This window comes from Scyliorhinus torazame, chromosome 21 (assembly GCF_047496885.1).
Source record: "Scyliorhinus torazame isolate Kashiwa2021f chromosome 21, sScyTor2.1, whole genome shotgun sequence".
NCBI classification, from domain to species: Eukaryota; Metazoa; Chordata; class Chondrichthyes; order Carcharhiniformes; family Scyliorhinidae; genus Scyliorhinus; species Scyliorhinus torazame.
In genome coordinates, this window is record NC_092727.1 from 24,202,483 (window position 1) to 24,229,284 (window position 26,802).

General features: G+C 45.8%; 1 long non-coding RNA gene across 2 annotated transcripts; it reads left to right on the forward strand.

Moving 5' to 3' along the window:
• Positions 1 to 3,281: 3,281 nt before the first annotated feature.
• On the forward strand, positions 3,282 to 26,523 carry LOC140397962 (uncharacterized). Of its 2 annotated transcripts, none has more exons than XR_011937354.1 (3): positions 3,282 to 3,317; positions 10,789 to 11,045; positions 26,133 to 26,523. It is a non-coding gene; the product is annotated as an uncharacterized lncRNA (long non-coding RNA). The 2 variants fall into 2 exon arrangements; XR_011937353.1 differs by having other exon boundaries at positions 3,299 to 3,357.
• Positions 26,524 to 26,802: the final 279 nt, after the last annotated feature.

A 26,802-nucleotide genomic window follows, 5' to 3' on the forward strand; every position in this document is an offset into this window, starting at 1 on the left:
CCCTCCATACCAGGCAACATCCTGGTAAGTCTCTTCTGCACCCTCACTAAAACCTCCACATCCTTCTGGTAGTGTGGCGACCAGAATTGAACACTATACTCCAAGTGTGGCCTAATTAAGGTCCTATATGGCTGCAACATGACTTGCCAATTCTTATACTCAATGCCCCGGCCAATGAAGGCAAGCATGCCATATGCCTTCTTGACTACCTTCTCCACCTGTGTTGCCGCTTTCAGTGACCTGTGGACCTGTACACCTAGATCGCTCTGACTGTCAATACTCATGAGAGTTCTACCATTCACTGTATATTCCCTACCTGCATTAGACCTTCCAAAATGCATTACCTCACATTTGTCTGGATTAAACTCCATCTGCCATCTCTCCGCCCAAGTCTCCAAACGATCTAAATCCTGCTGTATCCTCTGACAGTCCTCATCGCTATCCGCAATTCCACCAACCTTTGTGTCGTCTGCAAATTTACTAATCGGACCAGTTACATTTTCCACCAAATCATTTATATATACTACAAATAGTAAAGTTCCCAGCACTGATCCCTGCGGAACACCACTAGTCACAGCCCTCCAATCAGAAAAGCTCCCTTCCATTGCTCCTCTGTCTTCTATGACCTAGACAGTTCTGTATTCATATTGCCAGCTCACCCCTGATCCCGTGTGACTTCACCTTTTGTACCAGTCTGCCATGAGGGACCTTGTCAAAGGCCTTACTGAAGTCCATATAGACAACATCCACTGCCCTACCTGCATCAATCATCTTTGTGACCTCTTCGAAAAACTATCAAGTTAGTGAGACATGACCTCCCCTTCACAAAACCATGCTGCCTCTCGCTAATAGGTCCATTTGCTTCCAAATGGGAGTAGATTCTGTCTCGAAGAATTCTCTCCAGTAATTTCCCTACCACTGATGTAAGGCTCACTGGCCTGTAGTCCCCTGGATTATCCTTGCTACCTTTCTTAAACAAAGGAACAACATTGGCTATTCTCCAGGCCTCCGGGACATCACCTGAAGACAGTGAGGATCCAAAGATTTCTGTCAAGGCCTCAACAATTTCCTCTCTAGCCTCCTTCAGTATTCTGGGGTAGATCCCATCAGGCCCTGGGGACTTACCTACCTTAATATTTTTCAAGATGCCCAACACCAATTCCTTCTCTTTGGTGAATACTGATGCAAAGTATTCATTTAGTACCTTGCCCATTTCTTCTGGCTCCACACATAGATTCCCTTGCCTATCCTTCAGTTGGCCAACCCTTTCCGTGGCTACCCTCTTGCTTTGTATGTACGTGTAAAAAGCCTTGGGATTTTCCTTAACCCTATTTGCCAATGACTTTTCGTGATCCCTTTTAGCCCTCCTGATCCTTGCTTAAGTTCCTTCCTACTTTCCTTATATTCCACACAGGCTTCGTCTGTTCCCAGCCTTCTGGCCCTGACAGATGCCTCCTTTTTCTTTTTGACGAGACCTACAATATCTCTCGTTATCCAAGGTTCCCGAAATTTGCCGTATTTATCCTTCTTCGGGACAGGAACATGCCAGTCCTGAATTCCTTTCAACTGACATTTGAAAGCCTCCCACATGTCAGATGTTGATTTACCCTCAAACATCCACCCCCAATCTAGGTTCTTCAGTTCCCGCCTAATATTGTTATAATTAGCCTTCCCCCAATTTAGCACATTCACCCTAGGACCACTCTTATCCTTGTCCACCAGCACTTTAAAACTTACTGAAACTTACTGAATTGTGGTCACTGTTCCCGAAATGCTCCCCTACTGAAACTTCTACCACCTGGCTGGGTTCATTCCCCAATACCAGGTCCAGTATGTTGGTTTTCAGTCTGAAACTGACACTGACAAATTTTGGGATGATTCCACCCATTAACTCTCTGCCTCTTTCCACAGATGCTGCCTGAACCACTGAACATTACCATAATTTCCTGTGTTGTTTGATTCCCAGCATCCATATATTCTGCTTTTTATGTGCCTCACAAAAGCACAAAGAAAATGCCTGTATTCTGCACATCAAAGTACATTGAGTAATATATCTTGTGGTTGATGATTTGCAACTTAGGAATGGGGGCATTGAACATAGCACTTCTATTGTGCCTCAGTATAGGCTTTGATGATTAGAAATTCAGCAGCATGCTTCGGCAGTTAGTCCAGAATTATAAAAGAAAACAAAAGAACAATAACAAAACAGTTTTTGATAAGTCCACCTGGCAGTATAATAGCAAGGAAAGAGAAAAGAAGCACTTTAATACACTTTATTTGGATTTTTTTTTCTTCATTTTTACATCACAACACATGTACTTTTAAGGATTTTCATTTACATAGCGTTGGATTTTCCGGCCCTTTCCACCGACTGAAGGTAACGCCCCACAGCGGCCAACAAGCAGCGCATATGGCCATTCACTTTGGGGAGACTGGAAAATCCCACTGGCAGCCAATGGCGAGCCGCCTCTGCTGCTGGAAACCAGCCGTGCAGAGGAGGGCTGGAAAAACCCAGCCAGAGTGTCTTCCATAACCTCAGGACATCCGAAAGTACTTTACATCCAAGTACTTTTGAAGTGCAGTCACTGTTGTGATGTAAGAAATACACCAATCAATTATGCGCATTGCAAGGTACTACAGAAAGCTATGTGATAATGACCAGAAGATCTGTTTTAATATTGGCTGCTTGCAGGCTAAATATTGGCTAGGAGCCTGCAGAGAGCTCTTCTTTGACATAGCAACAAGTGATCTTTCACAGCCACCTGACAAACTAGTCATGTCTTAAATGTAACTTCTCATCTAAGAGATGGCAACTGCGACAGAGCATCGCTCCCTCTGCGCCAGAGTGAGAATCTAGATTTAATGCTCAAATCTCCATAGTGGGGTTTGAACCCACAACCTCTGACTCAAGAGTGTAAGAGTAATATCCACTGAGCCGTTGCTGAGACCTTGTTACGATTTTGGCCGGGCTGTTGTGTGGTTCCCAACTATTAGAGTTCAATATAAACGGGAAAGAAATCCACCACTGAAATATAGGCCATCAGCACTTGTCGGCTAGGTTGGCGAGTTTAAATCTCTCATGTCAGCTTGTACCGAGAACACAGGAGCTAACCGCATCAGAGGACCATTCACGCTGACAGTTAATGTGCATCCAGATGACATAACATAGTGCAAAAGCTCAGCCACTGACAGAAATAGTTAATGGAACAGAGCATTGATGTTTGAAATTGCCAAATTCTAGAATGCGAGGAATAAAGGATGCAAAGAAGTGACAGTTTGAGCAGTTGAAGGAATGCATCAGTAAAGGCAGGATGAAGGTGGGCAGATTGACGGGTGTAAATGGAAATCGGCACAACAGTGAGAAAAAAACCAAATAATTGAGAAGTGCTTTGTAATAAAGAGACAGCAAATAGTTTGAAGCTTATAATGAAGGAGAGTCAGGGTCATATTTTCCTCTATGTTTTACGTTAGAAAGCAATGACAGACCCCTTCAGTCCTATCATGTTGCTGTTCACAACTAAAAATAGGTGCAAAGAAATTAGTGAAGGGAAACAACAAAAAAAGAAGAACGTCTCTTATTCAGGATTTGACAATAGATTGTGAAAGCGATGTTAATGGCGAATTATGATAACGTTTTATTTTAATAAATTTAGAGTATCCAATTATTTTCCAATGTAGTGTGGCCAATCCACCTACCCTGCACATTTTAGGGTTGTGGTGAGACCCATGCAGGCACGGGGAGAGGAGAATATGGAAACTCCACACAGGTGATCTAGGGCCGGGATCGAACCCGGGTCCTCAGCGCCGTAGGCAGCAGTGCTAACCACTGTGCTACCGTGCTGCCCCGTAATTATGATAAAGTTGAACAGACACACATTAGAAATAGTGGAAACTAAAAGTTGTAAGCTCCTATTCAATCGAAAAGAAATAGCGAGATCTGGAAAACTCTGCATAGTTACCGCATTTGTATCCAACAGAAGTACCTAATTTTCATTTTAAAAACAATCAGTTCACAATACAAACTGCCACGGAAGAAATGCAAACTCAAAAATCACTTTCGACATTACTTCATCAAATCAGGCTAAATTTCTTTCGGGAGTTGTAATTTCTAAAAAAAATTTTTTATTATTTCTTAACAGAGGAAAATTCCACCTCAATTACTTAGTTTAGGTAATTTAATATTGAGTAAAGGAAAATATTAAAACAATTAGTGAAATCAATTTTAGCTGTTAATGTAATTAGGGGTGAATTTAGTATTCAAATTAGTTCATTCTGTCCAAAGTAAATCAATTAGTGTTATTATCATTAAGCTTTTAAAGAAATACAATTTAGATGCTATTTTGATTAAACCTTTCTATAGGCATTTGTAATGGAAACATTCACACATATATAAATATTTATGTGTGATGGTATTAATGATTTGGAAACCAGCAAATATGATTACTGTCTATATATATATATATAGGAGCTTACCGTGGGCAGCACGGTAGCATAGTGGTTAGCACAATTGCTTCATAGCTCCAGGGTCCCATGTTCGATTCCCGGCTTGGGTCACTGTCTGTGCGGAGTCTGTACGTTCTTCCCGTGTATGCGTGGGTTTCCTCCGGGTGCTCCGATTTCCTCCCACAGTCCAAAGATGTGCAGGTTAGATGGATTGGCCATGCTAAATTGCCCTTAGTGTCCAAAAATTGCCCTTAGTGTTGGGTGGGGTTACTGGGTTATGGGGATGGGGTGGAGGTGTGGGCTTGGGTAGGGTGCTCTTTCCAAGAGCCGGTGCAGACCCGATAGGCGGAATGGCCTCCTTCTGCACTGTAAATTCTATGTCTATCTCAATCCAACCAACTGCACTCCTAAATTCAACAGCAGATAAAATAATGGAAGCTATTCTAAGGTTTGGAGGGTTGCTTTCACAGCAAGAGTTTCAGATGAAATTACCAGCAAGGATTTAGAATGTGAAAATCCTGCTCGCCAGGTGCTACTCCAAGTAAAAGCTCAACTCCCAATGAAATGGTTTCTCCGAACTTCCAGAAAACATTTGGCAACGTCTCACGTGAAATATTTTGAAACAATATTTAAAGAACACAATGTTGGAAAGAAATTGTGTCAAGAAATAGAAGACAAAGTGTACTCATGAAATTAAGTATCAGAATGGAGGGTGTAGCCATCTGGGATGGCCACTGACAACTAGGTACAGAGAAACTCGCAAAGCCTAGCGGGTAAAATGGACAGGCCAAGACTCAGGCAGGCTCAGAGCCTGAAATGCATATTTGCAAGCAAGAAGTCCAGACGGTATCGAAACTCCGACCAATTAGCATTTTAATGGGGCCAATTAGCATTTGATGGCCCATCTTCACCAAAACAAAGGACTGGTACTCGAGCGACCGGTACAGTCCCAGACATTTCGGCGCCACTCCCTGTTCAAGGGAAGCGTAAACAACGGGATCAGTGACTGTTGGGACACGCCCAGCCATCCAGATCCCCGCCCACTTATTGGTTAGGAATCAAACGGAATGATCAGGGATCGCCCAATTAGTGGGGCCCAAACTGAAGGACCACCCAAAAGAGCGCAAAAACCCCCAAGCATAGGAAGAAGAGTTCGTCACATGTTCGTCCTCTCTTGGACCTGGTACCCCGGTCATGGCCATCTCCAATTGCAGCAACACCAGAAGCAAGTCTAAGTTCAACGCTCGCTACCAGACGGATGAGCCTAGCTGAGCAGCAGTTACTCCTTCGAACACGATAGATCCAGAATTGAACAGCGGCCACTGTTTCTCTGACCTAAGCCGGGTGCCTGAAGTTAAGTACAGGTTGTCTTGGTCGATAGGTGTAGTTAACTAGTAGTGTTTATGTTGCATGACTAATTGTGTGTCAATAAAGAACCCTTGACCTTGAACTAACTAACTGGTGTTTGGCTCTTTGATCGATAGCCGGTTGAACCTTGTGGTGGTATCATTTCATACCTGGCGACTCTAAGCATCAGACTATAGATAACATAGAAAGAAGGGCAAACTTATTGATTGCCATAATTGGAACAGAGCCACAGAAAGGACAGAGTAAAAGAGTAAAAGAAGAAAACGCAACAAGGGAGAAATTGCTCTAGTACCTGGACATATTTCTTGCCTCTACACCTGTGAAATGCCGCAAAAGCTTCTCAATAATTTTATTTATTTCGCAAATGCAAAGCCCCTAAGCCAAGAAGTTTCCTCCAGTCCTGCCGCGTTGAGTATGAATAGGCCTCCACTGAGTCTGTGGATTCTTCTATGTTGTGGTGCATAGTTTGCTTTCTCCAACATGGGGACTGGCGCTTTTGCCCCATCTGTAGAGGTTGGCCAAGCAGGGACTGTGGCCGATCCTGAACCGGTTGAGGGTGGGCCACTCTTTCCTTAGAAGCTTTCAACCTTCCAAGGCAGCTGTTGGTTTGAGTTTTAGACCAAAACTGGGAACTGAGTATTCGGGGGTATGTGACTTTTCGTAAAGACAGGCAGGAAGAAAATGGTGGTGGGATAACTTTGTTAGTATGGGATGGAATAAGTACAATAACAAGAAATTATATTGGATTTGAAGATGTAGAATCCATGTGGGTGGAAGTAGGAAATATTAAGGGGAAGAAGACACTGGTGGAATGGAGAATAATTAGAAGATAAAATAAGGCAGTATTTCAATCATGGGTGACTTTAATCTTCATGTAGATTGGGAAATTCTAATTGGCAGAGGTAAGCCTGAGGAAGATGTCATAAGAGTATATTTGGGATAGAGTCCTAGAACAATATGTCGTGGATCCAACCAGAGATTCAGCTATTTTAGATTTAGTAATGAGGCAGCTTTAATAAACAATCTCAGGGTAAAAGATCCCCTAGGTAGCAATGACCATAACACGGTAGAATTTAGCATTCAATTTGAGGGTGAGAGAGTGTCAGAAAGATCTGTGCTGCACTTAAATTAGGGTAATTATACAGGAATGAGGGCAGAGTTGGCTGGATCGGATTGGGAAAGGAATTTAGCAGGAAAGACAGTTGCTAAGCAATGACAGATGTTTATGAAAATAGTTCATGACTCTCAACAAGACATATCCTAGTGAGGAAGAAGAATTCTAGGAAGGGGATAAATGAACCATGGTTAACCAAGAAAGTGAAGGATAGTATTAAACTGAAAGAACAAAAAAACATGTGACGTGGCAAAGATTAGTGGTGAGCCAGAGGTTTGGGAAAGATTTAAAAACCAACATAAGATAACCAAAGATAAGAGGGATGGGATAAACGATGAGGGTAAACTAGAAGGCAATATAAAAATGGACATCAAGAAGTTCCTCAAATACATAAAAAGAAAGAGAGAGTCCAAAGTGAATGTTGGCCCCTTAGAGAATAAGACTGGGGAAATAATAATGGGGAACCAGGTAATGGCAGACGAAGTAAACAAATATTTGCATCAGTCTTCGTGGTGGAAGACACAAATAACATTCCAAAAATATAAAATAATCAAGGGGCAGAAGGGGAAGCGGAAATAAATACAATATTAAGGAAAAAGTACTGGGGAAACTAATGGGACTGAAGGTCGATATGTCCCCTGGACCTGTAGGTTGTATCCCAGGATATTGAAGGAAGAAGATACAGAGATAATGGATGCACTGGTAGTAATCGTCCAAGAATCCTTAAATTCTATAAAAATCCTAGTGGACTGGAAAACCACCAATGCAACACCGTCATTTTAAAAAGGAGGGAAACAAAAAACAAACTATAAACCAGTTAGCTCAACTTCTGTCATTGGGAAAATGTTAGAGTATATATAAAGGATGTAATAGCAGAGCATTTAGAAATGCATAATATAATGGAGCATAGTCAGCATCTGAAAGGGAAATCATGTCTGACACATTTATTAGAATTCTTTGAGGTGGTAACAAGCAGGAGATATGAAGGAGAATCAGTAGATGTAATACACTTGGATTTCCAAAAAGTGTTTGAAAGATAAGAACCCATGATGTTGGGGAGTTTATCAGCATGGATAGAGGATTAGCTTACTGATAGAAAGCAGAGAGTTGGGATAAGAGGTACATTTTAAGGATGACAACATGTAACTAGTCGAGTGCCCCAGGGATCTGTGCTGGGACCACAATTATTTACAATATTTATGAACGACTTGAATGAGGGAAGTGAATGCACTATTGCCAAGTTTGCAAATGAAGTTATGCACTTTGGTAGGAAGAATAAAGGAGCTGAGTATTATTGAAATGGGGTAAGACTGCAGAAAGCTGCAACACAGAGGGATTTTGAGCTCCTTGTGCATAAATCATAAAAAACTAGCATGCAAGTTCAGGTATTTGGGAAGGCAAATGGAATGTTGACCTTTATTTCAAAGAGAATGGAGCATAAAAATAGGGAAATCCTGCTAAAACTATACAAGGCACTAGTTAGACCACACCTGGAATACTGTTAACAGTTTTGGCCTCCTTTCCTAAGGAAAGATATACTGGCATTAAAGACAGTCCAGAGAAGGTTCACTAGATTGATGCTGTGTATGGAGGGATTTTCTTATGAGGAGTGGTTAAGTCAGGTCAGGCCTGTACAAATTGTAGTTTAGAAGAATGAGAGGCAACCTTATTGAGACATAGAGGATTGAAAGGGTTGATACTGAGAGGCTGTCTGCTCCTGTAGACGAGTTTAGTACCAAAGGGCATAATCTCCGATTAAGGGGTTGCCCATTTAGGATAGAGCTAAGGAGGAATTTCTTCTCTCAGAGGGTAGTGAATCTGTGGAATTCTTTACCATGGAGAGCTTTGCAGGCTGGATTGTTAAATATGTTCAAGGATGAGATAGAGAGACTTTTAATCAGTGAGGGAATCAAGGGCTATGGGGATAAGGCAGGAAAGTGGAGTTGCGAATTTTCATATCAGATCTGCCATGATCCCGTTGAATGGCAGAGCAGACTCGATAGACCAAAAACTCTACTTCTGTTCCTAAATCTTAATGTCTTATGGTCTTAGCAGGCAATTGTTTGCCATATCCAATGATTCACATTCCTTTGTCCAGGTGGAATTTGCGTTGGAAGTACTGTGTGGGAGTGTTTTTCCAGATTGGCGTTTTTGATGCGAGTTGTACCTTGGGCCGATTGAATAGATCAGCATTAAGTGGCAGGTTGGGGCATTGTGAAATTTTCCTATCATTTTGTGGGTTTTTGCAAGTCAGCTGTTATGTGGAGGAACAATGCTTCCCAGGACAGGGAATAAAGCGAGTTGTGTTGAGTGTAATGTTCCAGTAATACGCTGGATGTTAACTCTGTGTCTGTGTGATGATCTTGACCAAACAGGGGTACAGTATTCTGCTAATGAGTATGAGAGTGAGTGGTGGTAGCAGCACCCCATGTTGAGCTGACTAGTTTGACGAGCTAGACTTGTCCTTGGTTGCATTTTTTTTACATGTTTCCAAGAGGTTAGTGTCCCAGCTAAGGCCACTTCAAGGTATGTTGGAGTTAGGTGCTTTAACTTGTAGCCTTTCATTTGGACGTTAAGCTCCTTATTGGCTTTTGCATTGTAAAGATGGAATAGGCTGGATGCTGTTTTGCACAGCATGGCTTGAGTCGCCATGTGTTGCAGTATTGTTCAAGTCTTGACGAGCCCTCGTTTAAGTTCAGGTCCTTGAGTTGCAAGGCAGATGTCATTGGCATGCATGCATTTTCAGGAGATAGTTTTGGGGGAGTCCATTGGTTTGTCTTTGCTTGTCGAAAATGATCTCTGAACCTTTGATTGTTCAACAGTGTTCCAATGCTTTTAGTCATTGTAGTGTACATCAATGATCTGGACGTGAATGTAGGAGCTATGATCAGTAAGTTTGCAGATGACACAAAAATTTGTGCTGAGGTAAATAGTGAAGAGATAATTCTTAGATTAAAGGACGATATAGGCAGGCTGGTTATATGGGCAGAACAGTTGCAAATGGAATTTAACCCTGAAAAGTATGAGGTAATGCATTTGTGATGATGGACAAGGCAAGGGATTATACAATGAATGGTGGGCCAGTAGGAAGTACAGAGGGTCCTTGGTGTGCATGTCTATAGGTCCCTGAAGGCTGCAGGGTAGGTAAGTAAGGTGGTTGAGAAGTCATATGGGTTACTTGTCTTTCTTACCCAAGGCACAGAATGTAAGTGCAGGGAGATTATGATGAAACAGTATAAACACCTGATTAGGCCACAGTGGAGTTCTGTGTGCAGTTCCCATCGTCATCCTATAGGAAGGAAGTGATTGCACTAGAGAGGGAGCAAAGGAGATTCACCAGAATGTTGCGTGGGTTGGTGTGTTTAGCTATCAAGAGAGACTGGATAACCTGGGGTTGTTTTCCTTGGAACAGAGAAAATAATCTGGAACTCACTGTCTGAAAGGGTGGTAGAGGTGGGAACCCTCACATGAAAGAATGTATTTAGATGAGCACTTAAAATGCCATCCAAATGGGACTAGTGAGAATAGGTGCTTGATGGCTGGCGTGGACATGATGAGCTGAAGAGCCTCTTTCCATGCTGTAAAAACTCTGTGACTCTTAGGTTTAAATGTATTTTCCATTAATCGGTATAAATGTCAAGTTAAAGATACTATTAGGTCCTGGAGACTTGATTTAGGATGTATCTACCAATGAAACAACTGAGTTAAACAGACTATTTCAAACCTCAACAGACATAAAATTTAAATAACAGGAAAGATGTAAGCGCAAATAAGAATGAGTAACCTGCTCTTTGAGGGTCACAGGTTCCCTTTACAGAACTGCACAATTCTAAATTATAATTTTATGTTTTATTGATTTCCAGGGACCACCCATAATAATAGGAAGTGGAATAATTTGAAGACTCACAGAAGAACTAGCCTCCAAAAAAGCACCACTGTCGGACTTACTTAGTGCAGTAGAGAGTCTGAAAACGTCACACAACTTCAGTGGAGCTGGGTGATGAAGAGCTCAGAAAAGCCTAACGACGAACCAGTGGCAACCTATTTAGGATGGTCCATTTTCAGTGCAGTTTTTTGTTGTCTTCCATTTGGAATAGCAGCAGTGATTTATTCCTGTAAGGTTAGTTGTCGAACTGCATAACTTTTTCATAAACTTTAGGCTGTTGCAATGGGGAACGAAAAGACTGAAACTAAATAGGTTTAAACTTCATGAATTCACTGTTACTAATACCTCAGCATTTTATTTGGATGAGGTTTTCAATGGAAGTGGTACTTCATAACACATCCACTGACGTTTCAAGAAAGTTTTGTGAAATAAGAGATTCAAATTTCTGGATATTTTTCTCTGGGTTCACCGTTGAAGCTAATTCTTCTACAATATACAAATATGTAAGAAGGTATATCTGTAAATTGTTTGTTTGATCGCCAATTCAGCTGTTTTTAAATTTTCCAAAATTCAAGTAACTGATTTGTAATTAGAATTGTTAGATTTCCACTTTATCAATGTGTAAATAAGTGTGTGCACTCTGATTTATGTTCAGTAATTTTGGAAAGAGGAATAAAAATAAAGAGAAAAGTATGCTCCAGCAGCGTTCTTGGCTTGAATAGTAACAATATTCCTCTTTGGCTGGAGCACCCCCCTCCAACCTCTTTCTTGTTGCAAGTTATTGACCCAAATCAAAGAAATTGATTTCTGAATAGACCTGTCTTCAGATGAGAATTAGCGGAGAAGCAAAAGGCATTTGCAACCAGTCTGAGATCCATCATGAAAGCCTAAAATAGCTGAGGAACTGTGTGCAGCTGAGATCTTATTCCATCACTGCTACAACGTATTGACTTGTAGAAGACCATGGGGGAAGTGACACCTTGATAGCACTTTATGAGGGAGCTCCAAAACAATGATGGAGCAAACAGCTCTCTCATCGACAATGTGACAGTGCCACTTAACATCAAACACTCAGATAAGAGGACTTTGTTACTACTGGATTGGAACACTCAGAAAGCGCGGCTTCAGCACTCCTATGAGAGAAACCATTTCGACTGTTCTCTGACAATCATAGACAACCAACAGGGTCAACTTTACTAAAAGCTTATGGCAAGAAAAATATCCAAGGAGGTTCTACTATAGCCAAGCTCCTCAAAGGAGTGTAGAAGATTGTAGTTTAGTCGGGCAGCATGGTCGGCACGGGCTTGGAGGGCCGAAGGGCCTGTTCCTGTGCTGTACATTTCTTTGTTCTTTGTTCTTTGTTTGAGTGAGGAATTGCCAGTGAGCTCCAAGAGATTGTTGATCATTGCGTCATCGATCATGCTGACATTGTGTAGATCTGCCGCCAGGTGTTTTGGATTGTAATCATCCATGGATCGACAACATTCCAGAGACACTGCTACTAGAGTTAATTCTTCATACTCTGTGTACTTCGTTGTATACTAAGATTGTAGAATTGGGCAAGTACTCAAGAAAGAAAGCACTGGTGGAAAGATTGAGAGCAGTTACCACAATGGAAACTGCGAAGATTACATCGAAATATTTCTGGTGGGGGAGTCAGCTAATTTCCTGCCTGTGGAAGAATGAGGCTACGGTGATTTGAGCCCCTAGAAGAGGTGATAAGCAGTAGTTAGTTTGCAGAGAAGCAAATGATCCTGTGATTCTTGGTAACCTGCTGGAACAAGGGTTCTGGAGTTAACTCATCGTAGGAACGGTGTGGGGGGAGGTCGAGGGGGGATGGGAAGAGAAGAGTAGCTGGGTAGAGGAGATGGATTCTGGGGCAGGATAGGCCAAAACAATTCTTGTGGAGCCCAGAAGGCACTTTTATTCCTGCTGTCTCTTCCAAGGAATGTAAAGAACCTGCCTCGAATGGCATCTTCTGTCTCTGCTCCTCTTCTAATCAGCCAGTGACAAAACTGCAGTGCCTTCCTTGCTCAGGTCAACGTTAAACCCACAGTCAGAGTCCCATGGATTTGTCAAACCTCAATCTACGTATTGAAAGAAAAACCCCACCAGCTGTGAGAGCTTTGTTCAAGTGACTGTTCAGGAGTGTTTGTAAAAATTAGCAAAAGCGGGCCTCAGTCCAAACATCATCAAGTAATTTTATTTTTTAGGAATCCATCCTTCCTTATTTTCCATTTGGCTGGCTACAGCAGGTTGGTAGAGATTACGTAAGGGCTCGATCGGGGCAGGAAAAGGGGAATGCAGATTGAAATAGGAAATCTGGAGCTGTTCACCTTGGTGGAGAGAAAGTTAAGAGAAGACTTCATAGAGGTGTTCCAAATCATGAGGGGCCTAGTCATCATAGTTATAGAGAAGCTGTTCCCTTTGGCAGGTAGTCAAGGACCAGAGGGCGTATATTGAAAATAATTGGGAGAATAACCAAAGGCAACATGAGGAAAATCAATTTTAGACAGCAAACAGTTACAGTCTGAGTGTGGGAAGCAAATTCAACCACGTCCTTCAAAAGGGAATTGGTAAAAACTTGAAAGGAAAGAAAAGTTGCAGAGCTACATGGAAAAGCTAGGGAAATTAGGAAACTAGCTATATTGTCCATACAGAGAGCTGGCAGAGGTTTGATGGATGGAATGGCTTTTTTCTGTGCATTTTAGCATTCTATGATTCTAGTCTGTGAGTAGTAGTAATATGCTTTATATTTCTGTGTTTCGGTTTGAAAGCACATCCATAGCTGACCAATGGGGGAACCTGCTCATTGCTGAAAGTAAGTTGTCCATCATTGCAGCCCACCGCATTCTGCTACCTATGGGCTCCATTCAACTAATTGGGAACAAAGATCCATAGTGAGCGCATTTAGCCACGCTTTTCCCCGCTCTCATAGTGCCGAGAAACACATGGCTATAAAACGTCACTCGCGTTGTAAAAGGGGTCTCAGCAGGGAACGTGTGGCTGAGGTCGCACATAGCCCCATTTTGTACAGTGGCGAGCTATGCTCGCCATTTTTAAATGGTGGCCCGATCTTCGAGGGCCCCATAACGACCCAGACTACCCGCACCCCACCCAACACCCACGCAGGTCACCCCTGACTCGATCACACGCATGCACTTCCAGGTAGTACTTCCAGGGCACCAGGCTGGCACTGCCAAGGTGTCCAGGTGGCATCAGCAGTGCCAGGGCACCACCCTGTCCAAAGGACATGCAGCTGGAGGGCTCCAATCGCCTGGGAGACCTCCATAAGTGCCATTCCGTCTGGTCCCCTCTGGGCAGGGTGGCACCCTGGCACTACTGGTGCCACCTGGGCACCGTGGCACTGCCAGCCTGGCACTGCCAAGATGCCCAGGTGGCACTGCCAACTGCCAGGGCATTTTCCCCACGATGGGGATCAGTCCCAGGGGTGACTTGTACGGGTGTAGAGGGGTGCCCTTATAGGTCAGTTGGAGCTTTCAGGTGTCACATCAGGGGACGAGAGATCAGGGCACCATTTCAAAATGGCGTCACAATCTCCTCCTTCACTAAGGAGTTCTGGCGGATGGAGCGTCACTGTGCAGGCTGCCCCAAATCGACCTGAATGGGAACAGAGTCCCGTTCGATAGCGTGGGATCTCTCGACTTTTTGAGATTCGGGGAACAACGCCGCTAAACGCGCCCGTTATGGAACTTTGTTCCCATTCGGGTAGATCACACCTGTAATTGCATTAGAAGCAGTTATCTTTGAAAGAAAGGTTGAACAGATTGGGCCTATACACATTGGAATTGAGTAGAATGAGAGGTGATCTTATTGAAATTATAAGATCCTGAGGGTACGTGATAGGGTAAAGCATGGGATATTTCCACTTCTGTCAGAGACTTGAACCGGGAAACACAGTTTTTGAAGAAGAGATCTCTCTTTTATGAGACGAGGAGAGATTATTTTTCTCAAAGGGTCATTAATCTGTGGAGTTTTCTTCCCCAGGAAGCAGTGGAGGCTGAGTCATAGATTATCATAGAATTTACAGTGCAGAAGGAGGCCATTCGGCCCATCGAGTCTGCACCAGCTCTTGGAAAGAGCACCCTACCCAATGTCAATACCTGCACCCTATCCCCATAACCCAGTAACCCCACCCAACACTAAGGGCAATTTTGGACACTAAGGGCAATTTATCATGGCCAATCCACCTAACCTGCACATCTTTGGACTGTGGGAGGAAACCGGAGCACCCGGAGGAAACCCATGCAGACACGGGGAGGATGTGCAGACTCCGCACAGACAGTGACCCAAGCCGGAATCGAACCTGGGACCCTGGAGCTGTGAAGCAATTGTGCTATCCACAATGCTACCGTGCTGCCCTTGGTCATTGGATTTACTAAAAGCTAAGTGAGACAAAGTTTTGATGGACAAGGATTATGTGGTGGGAAGGGAGGTGGGGGGTTGGGCGGGGGGGGGGGGGTGGGGGGGGGTGGGGGGGGGGGCTGTGGTCTGACAGTAAAGTGGATTTGAGACCACAACCGGCTCAACAATGATCTTATTGAATGACAATAGGCTCGAAGGGCTGAATGGCGTACTCCTGCTCTATGCCCCATTTTCTTATGTTCATGCAGCCAGTACCAATGCAGGAAACCAACAGCAACCTGCTTCCTTTCAATGAGTGCAGCTCATCTTTAAGAGGAACAGAGTTCCTTTAAGAGAAGCGGGTTTTTTGCACCATGTTCCAGCTGCGAATGGAGCTTGGACCAACCCCTCCCCCTCCCCTTTCCCCCACTACCCCCCCCCCTCCCCTTTCACCCTCATCCTCCCCTTCCCCCTCCCCTTTCCCCTTCACCCCCCTCCCCCTTTCACCCTCCCCTTCCCTCTTTCCCCACTTTCCCCCCTTTCCCCCCCTTTCCTTCCCCCCCTTCCCCCTCTCCTTCCTTCCTCCCCTGCTCCCTCCTTCCCCCTTCCCCTCTTCTCCTTCCTTCGCCTCTCTCCCTCCTTTCCCCCTCCCACCCTTTCCCCCCTTTCCCTCTTCCCCTCCCCTTCCCCCTTTCCCCCTCCTCCCTTTCCCCCTCTTTCCCACATCCCCCTCCCCCTTTCCCCCTCCCCTCCGCTGTGCAATCAGAGAGACGAAGGCCACAACATCAGCCTTCCTCCTCTCCATGAGTTCTGGCTTCTCTGAAACCCCAAATATTGCCACCAAAAGGTCCGGTTCCGCCTCCGCCTCCACTATCTTGGCTAAGACTGCAAACACTCCCACCCAGAATCTTTGCAATTTTGTCGGAGCTAATATCCTTCCTCAATATTGCGTTAACTTCTTTTTTAATAAACATTTTATTGAGGTATTTTTGGTTTTACAACAACGACAAAATAAACAATATGCATAAGTCTATAAACATAGTGCAAAAAGCCTGCTTCCTCACTTACAGGTCCCACCTTTATTAACCCCCTACTCTAAACTAAACTAACCCCCCACTGCTGACGTTTAATTTTCTGCAAAGAAGTCGACGAACGGTTGCCACCTCCGGGCGAACCCTAGCAGTGACGCTCTCAAGGCGAATTTGATTTTTTTCCAAACAGAGAAAGCTAGCCATGTCAGTGAGCCAGGCCCCTGACTTCGGGGGCTTTGAGTCCCTCCAAGCTAATAGTATCCGCCTCCGGGCTACCAGGGAAGCAAAGGCCAGATCGTCTGCCTCTTTCTCCTCCTGGATTCACAGATCTACCGACACCCCGAAAATCGCCACCTCCGGACTCGGCGCCACTCTTGTTTTTAATACCGTGGACATAACGTCCGCAAACCCCTGCCAGAATCCCCTGAGCTTTGGGCATGGCCAAAACATGTGGACATGGCCCCACCCCCGCCCCCCCCCCCCCCCCCCCCCCCCCCCCCGCACACCTTGCACACCTATCTTCTACCCCAAAGAACCTGCTCATCCGGGCCACTGTCATGTGAGCCGAGTAAACAACCTTGAACTGTATCAGGCTGAGCCTGGCACATGTTTTTTTAAAAAACGCATTTTATTCAAACTTGTAACAAAGTAGGTTACAGCAAATAAACACCCCGGGAAACATACTTCCCAACAATCAACTATGCAGTTTGTACAGATTTTTCTCCTTTTTCACCCCTCTCCCCATCACCCAACGCCCCCCCCCCCCCCCCCACCGCCCCCCCCCCCCCCCCCCTCCTCCACCCCCTGCGACGAACAGCTCCTCAAACACGGTCACAAACATCCCCCACCTTTTCTCAAACTCCCCTGCTGAGCCCCTCAACTCATACTTTACCTTCTCGAACCGCAGGAAGTCATACAGGTCACCCAACCATGCTGCTAACCCGGTGGCGATGCCGACCGCCACTCCAGCAAAATTTGTCGCCATGCAATCAGAGAGGCGAAGGCCAAGACATCGACCTTCCTCCTCTCCATGAGCTCCGGCTTCTCTGAAACCCCAAATATCGCCACCAAAGGGTCCGGGTCCACTCCCTCCTCCACTATCCTGGCTAAGACCGCGAACTCTTCCGCCCAGAATCTTCCCAGTTTTTCACAACCCCAAAACATGTGCGCATGATTCGCTGGCCCCCACCCACACCTCTCACACTCATCTGCTACCCCCTGAAAGAACCTACTCATTCTCGCCCGAATCATATGCACCCTGTGCACCACCTTAAACTGTATCAGGCTCATCCTTGCACAAGAGGAGGTCCCGTTTACCCTTCGCAGTGGCTCACTCCATTGGATTGGATTGGATTTGTTTATTGTCACGTGTACCGAGGTACAGTGAAAAGTATTTTTCTGCGAGCAGCTCAACCGATCATTAAATACATGGGAATAAAAGGGAATAAAAGAAAATACATAATAGGGCAACACAACATATACAATGTAACTACATAAGCACTGGCATACTCCCCAATTTATCTCCATGCCTAACTCCGCTTCCCATTGCTCCTTGATCTTCACCACCTGCCGCCTCCCTGCTCCCCCAGCCACTTATATATATCCCCAATTCTTCCCTCCCCTTCCACATCCGAAAGCAGCAGTCGCTCCAGCGGGGTGTATCCTGGCAATCTAGAGAACCCCTTCCAGACCTTTCATGCAAAGTCCCTAACCTGTAGATACCTGAACTCACTACCCCTCGGCAGCACTACCCTCCCCCTTAGCTCCTCCAGACTGGAAGCCTGGCGCATGTTGTGGACGCGTTGACTCTACTCAACGCCTCTGCCCAGAGACCATCCTCTATCTCTCCTCCTAACTCCTCCTCCCACTTGCACTTTAGCGCCTCAGTCTGCGTGTCCTCTGACCCTTTGAGCTCCTTATAGATGTCAGAGACCTTCCCTTCTCCCATCCACCCTCTGGAAACTACCCTATCCTGAATCTCCATTGGTGGTAGGAGCGGGAAAGTTGAGACCTGTCTACGTAGGAAGTACCGCACCCGCAGGTACCAAAATTCATTCCCCTTCGCCAATCCAAATTTCTCCTCCAGCTCCCTCAAGCTAGGAAAGCTCCCTTCTATAAACATATCCCCCATTCTCTCAATTCCTGCCTCTGCCATCTCCGAAACCCCCCGTCCATACTTCCCGGGGCAAACCGGTTGTTATTGCAGATTGGAGACCAGACCGATGCTCGCTCCGCTCCCACATGCTTCCTCCATTGCCCCCAAACTCTCAGAGCTGCCACCACCACAAGGTTGGTGGAGTACCGTGCCGGCGGGAAGGCCAAAGCGCCGTTATCAACGTCCCCAAACTGGTGCCCTTACATGATGCAGCCTCCATGCGCTCCCATGCCGACACTCTCCCCACCACCCACTTCCTGATCATGGCTATATTTGCCACCCAATAGTAGTTACTGAAGTTTGGCAGCACCAGCCTGCCCTCTCCCCGGCTCCGCTCAAGCCTGCCCCTCTTTACTCGCGGGGTCTTGCCCGCCCATACAAAGCCCGCGATAACTTTACTAACCCATTTAAAAAAGCTCCGCGGAATAAAGATGGGGAGACACTGGAACACAAACAGGAATCTCGGAAGGACCGTCATCTTCACCGTCTGGACCCTCCCAGCTAGTGACAACGGGAGCGCGTCCCACCTCCAAAAATCGTCCTTCATTTGGTCCACCAGACGGGCCAGAATAGGTTTGTGCAGCCGTTCCCATTCCCGCGCCACTTGGATGCCTAGATACCTAAAACCTCCCCCTACCACTCGAAAAGGCAGTTCCCCCAGTCGGCTCTCCTGTCCCCTTGCCTGGATCGCACTTTTCCCCATATTTAGTTTGGACCCCGAAAACCTGCCAAGTTCCTCCAGAATCCTCATGATTTCTTCCATCCACTCCACTGGGTCTGATACATACAGGAGCAGGTCATCTGCGTAAAGTGAGACTCTGTGTTTCACTCCCCCCCCCCCCCCCCCCCCCCACCGGACCAACCCTTTCCAGCCCCTTGAGGTTCTCAGCGCAATTGCCAGCGGCTCTATAGCTCGCGCGAACAGCAGTGGGGAGAGGGGCACCCCTGTCTCATCCCCCAATGTAGCCTAAAATAGTCCAATGTCATCCTATTCGTCCGTACGCTCGCCACAGGAGCCTGATACAGCAACCTGACACAGTCAATAAAGCCCCGTCCAAATCCGAACCGTTCCAGTACCTCCCACAGATATTCTCATTCTACGCGATCAAAAGCCTTCCCTGCGTCTATTGCGACCACTACCTCCACCTCCCTACCTTCTGGGGGCATCATGATCGCATTTAGCAACCTTCTTACATTGGATACCAACTGCCTTCCCTTAACGAACCCCGTCTGGTCCAACCCAATCAAGTCCGGAACACAGTCTTCAATCCTTGTGGACAAAATTTTGGCCAGCTGTTTGGCGTCCACATTCAATAGGGATACCGGCCTATAGGACCCACACTTCAGAATCAGCGTGATCGTGGCCTGTGACATTGTCGGGGGAAGCACCCCTCTTTCCCTTGCTTCATTGAATGTCCTCATCAACAGCGGCCCCCATATCCCAACAAACTTTTTATAGAACTCCGCTGGGTACCCACCCGGCCCCGGGGCTTTACCCGACTGCATGGCCTTCAGCCCCTCCGCTACCTCTTTGATCCCGATCGGGGCCCCCAGCCCTTCTACCAGCTCCCCGTCCACCTTCTGGAAATTCAGCCCCCCTCGGAAGTGCCTCATCCCCTCTGGCCCCGGTGGGGGTTCCGACCCATACAGCCTACTATAAAACTCCTTAAATGTCTTATTCACCCCTGCTGAGTCTCCCACCAGGTTCCCGTCTCCATCCTTTACTTTCTCTATCTCCCTGGCTGCCTCCCTCTTTCTAAGTTCCTGTGCAAACATTCTGCTGGCCTTCTTGCCATGCTCATAAATCACCCACCTTGCCTTTCTCAGCTGCTCCACCGCCCTCCCTGTGGTTAACAAGCCGAACTCTGCCTGTAGCCTCCGCGTTAATATCGTCTTTAACTAGCAATGCAACTCCACCATCTTTTCTTTTTGTCTGTCCTTCCTAAATACTGAATACCTCTGGACATTCAATTCCCATCCCCAGTCACTCTGCAGCCATGTCTCTGTAATCCCGCTTTTATCATACCATAGGGGGGCACGGTAGCACAGTGGTTAGCACAGTTGCTTCACAGCTTCAGGATCCCAGGTTCAATTCCCGGCTTGGGTCACTGTATGTGCGGAGTCTGCACGTTCTCCCCGTGTCTGCGTGGGTTTCCTCCGGGTGCTCCGGTTTCCTCCCACAGTCCAAAGATGTGCAGGTTAGGTGGATTGGCCATGCTAAATTGCCCTCATGCTCCAAAAAGGTTAGGTGGGGTTACGGGGATAGGGTAGAGGTGTGGTCTTAGGTAGGGTGCTCTTTCCAAGGGCCGGTGCAGACTCGATGGGTTGAATGGCCTCCTTCAGCACTATAAATTCTATGATTCACCTCTATTGGCGCGATTAGTTCATCTACTTTATTGTGAATGCAACGTCTGTTAAGGCACAAAGCCTTTAGGCTTGCCTTTTTAACAATACCGCTCCCAATATTTTTCACTGTGGCCCTGATTAAATCTGGTCTTTGGTTTCTATGCCTATCACTTTTCTTGTTCCCCTTTCTGTCTTTTGTTTTTGTCCTTGATTCCCCCTCCTGTGACTCCTTGTATAGGTTCCATCCCCCTGCCTTTTTAGTCAACAGTGAAGGTCACATCAGAAAGGGGTCATGCACACACTGGTGAGGTTGCTTCAGACCCACATGTGCCCAGAGGGAGGAGTGCCCAGGGTGATCAGGAGACTGACTCCAAGTCAGATGATGAGCCTCTGAAGTCGCCCGTAAGGTGGCAGATGCTGGAGATCCAGTGTGAGATTTGTGAAGACTTGATGGGTATACCAAAGGCGTTTCATACCCTGGCACAGTCACTTCGGAGTGCCAAGCTTCCTCCATGGCAACATTTCTGCAGGGGCAAAACGAGTGCATTGGCAACAGTCATCGGGATGCATTCCGACCTGCACACCATCGTCCTGGCCTTGAGCTTGGGGCACAGACCCAGGGCGACAAGCGATCTGGGAACTCGGCCACACACCCCCAGTTCCTGAAATCTCATTGGTTGGCAGGGAGGACCAGCAGGCCCCCGTGGTGGAGGATGAGCAGCAGCTGTCTCCACCTGGAATTTCCTCTCATGGCGCTTCCGATGGAGGCAGCACCTCTTCCGTCCACCAGCCATTGATACAGACCTCAGCCAGTGCCGCAGAAACTCAAAACTTGCATGCGTGTCAGCAAGAGTCTCCTGGAGTGGTGGGCCGCTTAACGTCACAGCCACACAGATGCCTGCCAAGGTCATCCAAGGCAAGGGATGTGGTCGGTCAGCTGTCTTCCTCCAGTGCAGCCGGAGCACTCCCAAATGTGTTACAAAATATCCACATTTGTCACAAAGAGGAGCACATAGGTGAGTTACGATTGATGGATGTAATGACTCCTGACCCTCAGAGTCTGGCACTGCTCTATCCTCTTCATGGAATACCACAGCACCCTGAGCCTCCATGTGCTCCCTTCTTCCTCTCACCCTTCTCCTGCTCCTCCTCTTCCTCACATTTCTTTCCTCCTCACTGGAGGTTGTATTTCCAACTGAGACCCCAATGTCCATTTGTCTCAGAGACACCCCAGAAAATGGTCGGGGATAAACTCACTCAGATGAGCCCTCTGAATTAGAGGAGAGTCCACCATCGCAGAGGACCATAATATTCAGACCAGTGGTTCGCAAACTGGGTCACATTGTCAACTCGGGCCATAGAAACCCCAAACAAAATCAGTTAGTCTCATATGGGTTTTGAAATGCAAACATGAATTTCAAAGCCAAGTGCATGATATGACAATATAAATACTATATTTAGAGTTGGATTCAAAGCCCACCAATCATGTTTCTTTTTGATGTTTGTAGCGGATCAAACACACCCATGTAGTCGAAGATTGCAGGATTGTTCTAATTGTGTCTGCAGTCACATGCATGCCTTTCAAAAGCGACATCGATACAATTAGTGAAAGTGAGACTCATTTTGATAATTCCTTCTAACACCACTGACAAAATGTTTATGCAGTGCTTCTACCTCCAGCAGCGAGCCTTCTGACTTTGCTGCAAATGAGAAACAAACAAGAAATCTGTCCAGAAATACACTGGCTCAGATCCTCCTGTCCCTGGGTCATCAGAGACCGGACGTACCCCAAAGGATGTGTTACGGGACTCTCGGATGTCCCAACGCACTGACTCCATGGAGTTTGAACTTCCAACGGGCAATTTCCATGCTGGAAAGGTCTCTAACTCTGAATTCAAGTCAGAGATTTTGGACGGCTCCGTCTCACTTGGATGGTTACCCAGGAAATGTCAGATAGAAGAGTCTGAGACTAACTCTTGGGTCACTGTACAATTGACCCCACCTCCTCAATCCTACATTTCCCCCCCCCCCCTCCAACCCCCCCCCCGCATCAAACCTTCATTAACCCACACATGAACCTCGACTCCCCTCAACCTGGCCTGACTACATCCTCCCCCCCTCCACTACCACCAGCACCACACCAACCTTCCCCTCGCCCTTCACCAACTCCTCCCTGGCCCGACCTAACCTGGCCTGACTACACCCCACCGCCTGACCCTCACCCCGCCCCCCCCCCCCCAAACACCAACCTCCCTTTCACCAACTCCTCCCCGGCCTGATCTGAACTGACTACCCCCTCCCTCCTCCCGCGGCCACCACTGTACTTCCTTCCACACTGACCTCATCCATCGTACAACACTCAATTAATGACACACTGAAAAGCTGTTTAAATGTACCAAAGCTTTTGGCGGCCAGTTTGAGCCCACACTCTCTGACCGTGAGAAACTCAATGTGGGCTCAGAACCTGAGGACAATCGAAAAACCTGATTTCTCCACCGTGGTTGGGTTTTGGAATTCTGCCGCCCTCCGGTGTGTGATCAATGTCAAAATTATATTTTATGTCTCTTGCAATAATTTTTTTAAAACCTTGGTTAAAGTATATATTTGTTGCAGTAATATTATGAAAGAACCTAGGTTAAGGTATCCAGGAATGGTGGCACAATGGTTAGCACTGTTGCCGAACAGGGCGAGGGACCCAGGGTCAATTCTAGCCTTAGGTGACTGTCTGTGAGGAGTTTGTACATTATCCGCGTGTCTGTGTGTGTTTCCTCTGGGTGCTCCGGACTCCTCCCACAGTCCAAAGATGTGCAGGTTAGGTTGATTGGCCGGGATCAATGCACAGGGTTACGGGGATCGGGTGAGGGAATGACCCGAGATAGCATTTTCTTTTGTAAGGTCAATCTAGACTCAATGGTCCAATGGCCTCCTTCTGCACAGTATGGATTCCATGAACTGTGTGGCTGCTAAAGCTGTAATTAAAATGTCGTAAAATGTGAGGTAAGAATTAATTCCAACCACTTACTTTTTAATATTAAAATTTTTTTTTTTAAAGAGTAGCCAATTCATTTTTTCGAATTAAGGGGCAATTTAGCATGGCCATTCCACCGAGACTGCACATCTTTGGGTTGTGGGGGCGAAACCCACACAAACACGGGGAGAATGTGCAAACGCCACACGGACAGTGACCCAGAGCTGGGATTGAACCTAGGACCTTGGTGCCGTGCGTCGGATGTGCTCACCACTGCACCACCGTGCTGCCCTCCAACCACTTACTTGGTTACAAATAAAGGGTTCATGGAATCTATTTTAATTGCTGGGGGTTCCTTGGAGTGTGGATAATTTATGAGGGAGTGTATTTCGGCCTAGTGAAGCAGGTCATGGAACTTAGCAGAATACAGATAATTTAATTACTGGGAGGAGCCAGGTCTGCCTGTAGATTTGTAGTCTGTTATAGAATTTTAAGTTGAACAACAGTTTTGCCAAATGCTGTTAGGTTGAGTAGAACTGTACTGGATCTGCTCTTGAAAGCAACTCTCTCCAAAAGTCTCTACACAGTTACGCAAATACGCCTGTTTTGTTAACTTTATCTGAACTTTATTGGGTTGTTTAATTGGAATTAGTAGCCGGTATTGGTAGTATGTTTAAGTTTTTCCTTATGTATCAGACGTTTTAACTGATAATTGTAAAGCTATTTATTTGATGCTAATGTGATTAATTCTGTGTTGAAAAGGCGGCATGGTAGCACAGTGGTTAGCACTGCTGCCTCACGGCACAGAAGACTGAGTTCGTACCCGACCCTGGGTCACTGTCGTGTAGAGTTTGCACATTCTCTACATGTCTGCATGGGTCGCACCCCCACAACCCAAAGATGTGCAGGGTAGGTGGATTGGCTATGCTACAAGTTACAGAGGGACATAGATAAGCTGCAGTGCTGGGCTGAGAGGTGGCAAATGGAGTTTAATGCAGAAAAGTGTGAGGTGATTCATTTTGGAAGGAATAACAGGAAGACAGAGTACTGGGCTATTGGTAAGATTCTTGGCAATGTGGATGAGCAGAGAGATCTCGGTGTCCATGTACATAGATCCCTGAAAGTTGCCACCCAGGTTGAGAGGGTTGTTAAGAAGGCGTACGATGTGTTAGCTTTTATTGGTAGAGGGATTGGGTGCAGAGGAGATTTACCAGAATGTTGCCTGGTATGGAGGGAAGATTTTATGAGGAAAGGCTGAGGGACTTGAGGCTGTTTTTGTTAGAGAGAAGAAGGTTAAGAGGTGACTTAATTGAGGCATACAAGATGATCAGAGGATTGGATAGGATGGACAGTGAGAGCCTTTTTCCTCGGATGGTGATGTCCAGCATGAGGGGACATAGCTTTAAATTGAGGGGAAATAGATATAGGACAGATGTCAGAGGTAGGTTCTTTACCCAGAGAGTAGTAAAGGCGTGGAATGCCCTACCTGCAACAGTAGTGGACTCGCCAACACTAAGGGCATTCAAATGGTAATTGGATAGACATATGGACGATAAGGGAATAGTGTAGATGGGCTTTAGAGTGGTTTCACAGTTCGGCGCAACATCGAGGGCCGAAGGGCCTGTACTGCGCTGTAACGTTCTATGTTAAATTGCCCCTTAATTGGAAAAAAATGAATTCCGTACCTTAAATTTAAAAAAAATTCTGTGTTTAAATTAAAGTTTGTTTGAACCTAAAAGAGTCATCACTCCTGGGTGAAGTATCATTTCCTCACAGTTTTAAAAATTAAAACAAATTGTTTTGTGTTCTCATCTGGTATCCTAGCAAATGTTGGGGTCTGATCTGGTATCCTTGCAGGTGGAATAGTGCGAATCACACTGCGGGAGCCCAGGGACCTTAGCTCACCAGCAGGAGGTGCCTCTAAGTGCAGCCTCAGTGGGGAGAAACTCCCTGAAGCCAAAGATAAATGGCACGGTGCCGTTGGATAGCGGAATATTTCGTGGCTCCACAGCCGCCGACTAACACTCCACCAAACATGCCGTTCAGCAGACTTTACCTGCAGTCTGCCAATACTGTCTGGCCTGGTACTGAAAAATGCAAGATCGGTTCCAGGCTTGACTCTTAGTTTGTGCTTAATTAGTTGATCCCTGCCCAAAGGCATTTGTGTGTCTGTGAGTGTGTGATCATTAACACAAATTGCAGAGGCTGAAAGGCACTCCCAAAGCAACAGCCATGACCTGGAGGCAAGATGGGGTGTAACTTTAACAAAATAAAGCAGGAATCAGTGTTAATTTGAGCCACAATGTGCAGTGAAATCTGAATAATGAATTGCTATCATATTTACTGATTAGCTTATTATAATGGAAGGTAATTAAAATCTTGGCACAAGTGCGCAGGAAATACATATTTAAATTACTTATCATCTGTCATTAAAATTTATTTAACTGTGCTTTCAGGCTAATGGAGCTCTTGATTATGGAAACATGGAGGAAGCCAGGGGTGCCTCTAGGACTGCCAAAAGATTAAATATAACAGCATCTGCATTCGGAATCATTATCATGGGAGCAGTCATCATTTACGTTGCTGTTCATAATCTCCCAGAAAAATCTCGTTATTAAAACGTTTCACAAATACTTTATTTTGCTATTGTCTGTTTAAAACAAATGGTGTGAAAGAAAAATTGTTTTTCTGTACATCAAATAATTCTTCATTATGAAACAATATGCCCAGAAGTGTCAGATTTCTGATTCACTGCGTTGCATATGATATGTACTTGATTTGGCTCGACTGCAACATGTTTGAGCATCTGTTATATGCAGCCTCATAAAATATATAATGGCAACACAATCTGGTGCAGAACTTCTTGTCTTTTATTTTGTAGTTTAGTTAAGAAAAAGCACATTAACTCTGTCCACCATCAATTCACTGTGGTAGCAGTATGTGCCAACTGCAAGGTACACTGCAACAACTCCAGGGCTTCTTCAACAGCACCTTGCAATCAGCAAACATCCCCCGCCCTCCCCGTCCTCTGTCTCGAAGAAGAGGGGCAATAGGGTGTTTGAAATACCGCCACTTCCAACTTCCCCTCCAAGTCACACACCAGCTTGACTTGGAGATATATTGCAG